Source organism: Mus pahari, chromosome 9 (assembly GCF_900095145.1).
Source record: "Mus pahari chromosome 9, PAHARI_EIJ_v1.1, whole genome shotgun sequence".
Taxonomy (NCBI): domain Eukaryota; kingdom Metazoa; phylum Chordata; class Mammalia; order Rodentia; family Muridae; genus Mus; species Mus pahari.
In genome coordinates, this window is record NC_034598.1 from 82,851,149 (window position 1) to 82,856,972 (window position 5,824).

The 5,824-nt window shown below is 42.8% G+C and overlaps 1 long non-coding RNA gene across 8 annotated transcripts in view; it reads left to right on the top strand.

Annotated features, from left to right (window-relative positions):
* Positions 1-5,403: 5,403 nt before the first annotated feature.
* The window catches only part of LOC115064698, a 61,914-nt gene continuing 61,493 nt past the window's right edge, over positions 5,404-5,824 (top strand). For 3 of the 8 annotated variants that reach the window (XR_003844519.1, XR_003844522.1, XR_003844523.1), the window contains exon 1: positions 5,411-5,600. This is a non-coding gene — a long non-coding RNA (uncharacterized LOC115064698). Of the gene's footprint in view, positions 5,601-5,824 lie in introns of all 8 variants that reach the window. The other 5 variants (XR_003844520.1, XR_003844524.1, XR_003844521.1 and 2 more) reach the window with 5 other exon arrangements.

Below are 5,824 nucleotides of genomic sequence, written 5' to 3' on the forward strand. Positions count from 1 at the left end.
CAAGGCATCATGCCACTGTCGGGGAGGCAGAGACAGGACAAGAGGAACCCCAGGGTTCACTAGCTAACCAAATGACTCTACTTCATGAGTTCAAAGTCAGTGAGAGACTTGGTGGGTAGTACCCGAGGAATGAAATTAGAAGTCTTTGGGCTTATGTAGACACAAATGCACACATGTAGATTTACATGCTCAGGGATATGAATGAACATACACACGTATTGGGACATGCACACACACCCACACACAGACACACAGACACACAGACACCCCACACACACACACACACGTACACGTACATCCAAATTCATAGAGACACACACACACAGGGTTTTCATTGTGTTTATAGAAATTATTCTGAAATAGTATATGGTATGAAGTAAGTAGAATCTTTAAACAAATGACAGGTTGAAGTTTGTAAGTATCTTTTCATGGATTCTAAGTGTATGGTAATAAGGGAGAAAAAGAAAAAAAGTAAGAATTATACATTTTGATAAGAGAGTCTGAAAAGCACCTTTGATTGTCTCGTGAAGCTGGGGTGGGGAGAAAAGACCCAGGATGGGAAGATTCATGACTGGGCCTAAGTAACAGCTGCATACACCAATGTTTTCTAGGCCGCGCTGTGCCTAGTCCTGTGATTCTCGGGGCTAGAAAGCTAGAGCCTTGGCTTATCTTATCTCAGAGTCAAAAGAACAATGTACTTTACCTGGTACAGGTGGCTCATCTTTTCAAAGGTCCAGACAGGAAGACTCAACTGCTCCTCAATGTCCTCTCACAACTTAAGGCCATGGTCCCCTTGCCTACTTCTATTCTATAGGTGATGCCCAGTAGACCATGCTGTTGTTGCCTACAAGGTTAAGACATTTGTACTGAATGGATATCAGGAGCTATAATGTTTTCCTAAAACTTCAACCACTCCTGACCTCCCAAGGGTTCTAATTTTAGAACTGCCCTTGATTGGCAGTTGGCTACCTTGGAGACACACCACCATCATCAAGAAAATGAGAGGCTAAGTATTACCAAGACCTCACTACACAATGAGAGTCTCCTAGAGCATGAGCTGTTAGGTCCCTTCTATCTAAGGAGCAGCCTGGATGTTGATGGGGATGAATTTGTGCAGAGATGCCCATAGGATCAAAAATTGAGTCTGGGTGGCCTTTGTTGCACTATCTATTTTAATATCCTCATCTCAAATGAGGCTGCTCACACATCCCTTCATCAAAACCATAATTCTGGACCAAGATGTGGCTTTGTACATCAAAGTTTCCCTTCCCTCAGGGATATCAGTGAATGTCTGGACTCTGAGGCAAACAAATTTAAGTATAGGGGCCTCTTACTGTCAGACTCTTGGGGGACCAGGAATTGGTTGTCCCATCTTACAGCAAGCAATCCACATAAGGACTTCAGTGTGTCCTGGGGAAGTGACCCAAAATAGCTTCTCTTTGGGTCTCCTACTGTGTCTCTGAGTGTTTCATGCTCTCTAGTAATGATGTCCATTTTAAGACCAAAGTGAAAGAAGTTTTAGTTCATTCCATCTTCTTGGTGTTTCACTTACTGTACACTGTCATGGGAAGGGGCACCAAACCTCTCATTTTCTCCTAAAACTTGTATTATTATTCTTTTGGGATATGCAATTTTATTTGAGGTCCCAGGACAGCCTTTTTCAAGATATCCATGAGGTCTTAAAGAAGTCTAAGCTCTTGGAGCAATGATTCTCAATGTATGGGTTGCAATGCCTTTGGCAAATCCCTAACTCCAATATATATATTACTATTCATAACAGTAACAAAATTACAGTTACAAAGTAGCAACCCAAATAATTTTATGGTTGGAGGTCATGACAACATGAGGAACTGTATTAAAGGGCCACAGCATTAGGAAGGTTGAAAACCACTGGCTTAGGGTTTCAGAAAGGAAACTGACCAAGTAGAAACAGGTATGAGGAACACAAGAGTTTCCCCACGCTCAGATTGAATAGTTGTTAACATTGTGTCACCACTACCCAGACCAACTGGACGTGTCCGACTATGTGGTGAAATCTGCCTTATGCTTTAAGGAAACTATTAAGCCAGTCATCTTGTCACAGCATCTCAAACCTTCCCTTCCCACATAAGACACAGCTTCTTCTCTCTTGTGAGATAACTGTCTGACACCCTTAGGTAGTTCTGACAGATTCCATGATACCCCTATGTTCCTGCAAAATGAAGCAGAATAGCGCCATGTGTAGTTATGGATGATGATCCAATTTTACAGCTGTGTTGTTCCTGGGATGAAAGGATTCCCTGTGTCTACATTTACCTTTTCTAAAATGTGTACTGCCTTCGCACCCAAAGGATGGCTTTCGGTTGTTAGTGCCTGATCACAGCTAGAGTCTCAGGCATGTAAACTAAGTGGGCTCCACTCAGTATAGTTAGTTTTATTACTATTTTGTAGGCAAGGGAGCCGCTTTCTGAGGGAATAAAATAACACACCCAGCTTGCGAAAGACAGAGCCAGGATGTGACTTCAGGAGCCTTAATCCCATAGGTGACGCGTAGGTCAATGGTCTTCTCGAAGGTTCTATGTAGTCATTTGTGTGAGAATGAGAAGTAGACAGAAAAGCCTGGTGGTCAGAAGAGGTCACTGCATCAAGTTTAGCTCCAAGCCAATTAGTTCCATTCAGAGAGGAAGAAAGAAAAACAAAAGCCCAAGAACAAAAAACAAAACAAACCAACAAGTCTAAAGAAATCGCCTTCCTGTTTAAATCTCTGGGAATCAAGAACTTAAAGATCAGTAACCCATGGCTCAGATAGGCACATGTCTGGGTAGTGTGAGCATAGAAATTGTAGGGAGCCAGGCCACCTATGTTAAAATCCCAACTCCACCACCTGGTCACTAGGTGACCCCAGACAAATGACATGCTGCCTCTGTGATTCAGTCTCATATGGATAGTGAGTATAATCGTCTCCATTCTACAAGACTGCTGTGCTATCAAAGAGGTCAGGTATGCAGATTTGGAATAGTGTCTATGATAGACTTAAGTGCACTGCATGGTGTTGGCTTTCCTGTCATCATGATTCAGCTGAGAGGATGGGGTGAAGAGACTGGCAGCGACAGAGGCTCTATGTACTTAGAAGCTCTCAGGACTTTAGACAGAAGAAGATTTCAAATGTTACTCCTGACAGGCAAACTTCAGTGACTATAACGAGCTAGTCTAGAACAGTGGTTCTCAACATGTGGGTCCTGACCCTGCAGGGATTGCCTATCAGATATCGAATATTTATAGTATGATTCATGACCATAGAAAAATTGCTGTTATGAAGTACCAATGAAATAATTTTATGGTGTAGGTGGGGGGCAGAGGGGCCACCCATATTAAAGGGTCGCAGCATTAGGAAGGTAGAAAAGCATTGCTCCAGAACTCTTTAGCTTTATGTCATTGGAGTTGAAAGTGACAAGCTAATGGAGCAATACTGCGTGCCACTATGGTAAATTACAGTTTTGCACCTAGCCAAAGGGGATTTAATGTAACATACAAATTGCATGATTTTCAAACGGAAACTGAGGGAATGAAACTTATTTTGAAAATCTGAGTCTTGACCTAGGTGAATCATTCAGGCAACAAAATGTTTGTTGTGTGAGCACGAAGACACATAAAAACCTGGTGTGGAGTGTGTGCCTGTTAATCCCAGTGTTGGAGAGACAGACACAGAAAAGCTCTGAGATTTCAGGCCAGCTAGCCTAGTTTAGCTAGTAAGACCTAGGTAAAGTGAGAGATCCTCTCTCTCTCTCAAAAAAAAAAAAAAAACCAAACAAAAAAACTAAAACTAATGTGGATAGTGATTAAGAAAGCTACTTAGTGTTAACCTCTAACCTCTACACATACACACGTATGGGTGAGCATGCCTGCATACACTCAGACACACACACACACACACACACACACACACACACACACACACACACACACACCAAATTCGGAATCTTGACATGTCAGAAAGTGGGACATTTTCCTATCTGCAAAGGTCAAGAGATTAGGAGGCCAGGATGTAGCATCTATCCTGATAACTTCTCTTAGGAAGCTACAGTAGCATATCTGATATCTTATAGATAGGATTGATGGCCACACGTTTAAGCCTTCACTTCTGCTTTCTCCAAAGAATCAGATTGGATGTTGGGAAGCCCTTAGAGGGCACTCATAGGGTAAGGTAGGTTTTATGCCTTTAAGGCAGTTGGACCCAATTCTCCCAGCCCACCAATGGGAAAGGTTGGCAAAATTCCAAAGGTGATTAGTGTTATATCTGTTATTTCACAGGATGGAGTATGTTTGGGTGGTTGAAAGGGAAAGCCTATAATTTTATAGCTATTAGTAGAACATTGCTGCTAAAGCTCTTTTTATTCTAAAATTTGCTTAAAAGATTCCTGGTACTCAGGACAATTCTAGGTCACTCTGTTACTAGAATAGAATCCACCCAGACTTGGTACTGAGTCATGACAATGCAAGTGATCAGAGTGTAAATATTGACCCCAGATTATTGGTTACCTTTGTTCCAGACCCTCCCCCCTCCTTCCCTCCTTTTCTTTCTTCCTAAGAGCAAGATTGTCTTTTGTGAAGATTTTCCTGTGTATATACAGAAGTGGGGTTTTAAACTTGATCCTAACTACTTATGAAAGATTGTGCGGCTGCTGTATAGCTTAGAAAGAAGGAACATGTCCAAGCTCCATGTAGAGCCGTCACGTGTTTCCATCCTGGTAGCCATCACTTGTGCCAAATGAACACATGTTCTTTGAACTCCTTGAATCACATTCTAGATGAATGTACTGTACATGCCTTAGAACCACAGGCACGTGATGGCTTTGCTGTTGTTATTGTTGTCATGGGTCACCCTCCTTTGATGCTTAGCGATGCCATTGCACTTGGGTAATTAGGTGCAGGAGCACCTCGCCACCATCCATGGGTCAGCTATGTGGACTCTAGCTGCCAAAGGCGCTTCTCCTTCTGAACAGAGCGCTTTGCTCAGCCAGTGTAGACATGGCCTGATAAACACTGGAACTTCTCCCTTGAGAACTGGAGTGTGGATTGATCTAATCCTTTAACTGAACACTGTGCACAGGTTTGATGAATGGTTGAAATGACTGCATTCTAGTAAAACGGATCCTAAATTGACAATAATGGGATGCGTAGCATAATTGATAATGAACTTGAAAGGGGTAGCACTGAGCGTTGCAAAAGCTAATCAAGGGACTATTAAATCAAAGTTTTCACGTGATCTTAACCGTATGTGGCAGGAAGGTTCTTGCAGGCTTCTATCTGTCAGGTCTGAACACTAAACCTGTCAGAGTCATTTTTAAGCCTGGTCATGTCACTTTTAACCAAGATGTCACCTACCTCATGAGAAGCAACCTGCCATGTGTTCTGCTACCTCCATTTCATTTCGCATAGCAAATGCAGAGGAGATGCCTCTGTTAACAGCACACTTTTATTTTGCAGCTCCTCAGGCTGATGGAGTCAGGGAGGAAGTGGTTTATCAACAGCACAGGATATCTGAAGGGAACAGAACGTATCCAGACATGCCCCAGATTGTCTACCCATGGGGACTGAGATACCTCTGAGATTTACATCAGGTGTGTATGTGCAGGATGCTAGAAACCTGAGTTGTTGACTTGTGGCTTCCTTCCTTCCTTCCTTCCTTCCTTCCTTCCTTCCTTCCTTCCTTCCTTCCTTCCTTCCTTCCTCCCTCCCTNCCTCCCTCCCTCCCTTCTTTCTTTCCTTCCTTCCTTCCTTCCCTCCTTCCCTTCCTCCCTCCTTCCCTCCTTCTTTCCCTCTTTCTTTCTTTCTTTCTTTCTTT